At 34.5% G+C, this 863-nt stretch overlaps 1 non-coding gene across 1 annotated transcript; it reads left to right on the top strand.

Moving 5' to 3' along the window:
• The first annotated feature begins 464 nt into the window (after positions 1-464).
• LOC115030123 lies at positions 465-571 on the top strand. The gene has a single exon (XR_003835751.1). It is a non-coding gene; the product is annotated as a U6 spliceosomal RNA (small nuclear RNA).
• The last annotated feature ends 292 nt before the right edge of the window (positions 572-863 follow it).

The following is an 863-nucleotide window of genomic DNA, read 5'->3' as shown; positions in this document are numbered from 1 at the left end:
ATATGGCAAGAAGCAGTAGGAGTGCTGGATTGTATGGTTTGTCTCTTGATAAACCTTTATACTTTTTCCATATTATTTATTTATTTAATCTTTACAAGCAGTATGGATAATTCCATATTATGCACTCCAACTAACATGTTATACCCTGTCAAATGCCTTAAAAATGTGATTTGATATCTAATTATGGTTTGAGTTACATTTGGCTAAAGGGTGGTGATATTCAGCAATATTTGGGTGTCAGAAAGACTTAATATGTTCTTTGAAAATAATGCAGGATATTTTTGTCCCTTTCATATACTCAGATATCTACTGAAATTGGCTTGTATGAGCTCGTTATGTAAGTTTGTTCCCAAAAACTTATCACCTATACTTTACTCATAGTTATTGTCATTATATTAGCTACCTGCTCATATTATTTATTGTTTCCTTGATTATGCATATGCATGCATTATGAAGTAATTCCAGTGCTTGCTTCAGCAGCACATATACTAAAATTGGAACATTAATGAGAAGATAAGCATGGCTACTGCTCAAGAATAAAACAGATATTCATGAAGTGTTCTATATTTTTATATGTAGAAAAATGAAAATAGATGAATTTTTGTCATAGATGAATGTTTGATCCAGTTGGACTTGAGCACGAAGCTCAAGTCTAAGGGGATCAAGGACCTCAACATGAACCTATATACACTGAGCCTAAAAAAAGAGAAAGTAGGAAAGAGCCTCAAACTCATTGGCATGGCGAGAAATTTTCTAAACCATGCAGCATACATCAGCTGATATGAGGGCTCCAACACATATACAGCAGCAGATGCCTGTTTTGGCTTCAGTGAGAGAAGAGGGACCTAAGCATGGAGAGACTT

This window comes from Mus caroli, chromosome X (assembly GCF_900094665.2).
Source record: "Mus caroli chromosome X, CAROLI_EIJ_v1.1, whole genome shotgun sequence".
Classification (NCBI taxonomy): Eukaryota; Metazoa; Chordata; class Mammalia; order Rodentia; family Muridae; genus Mus; species Mus caroli.
Note: the sequence above shows the minus strand (reverse complement) of the source record. Positions and strands in the feature narration are given on the sequence as shown.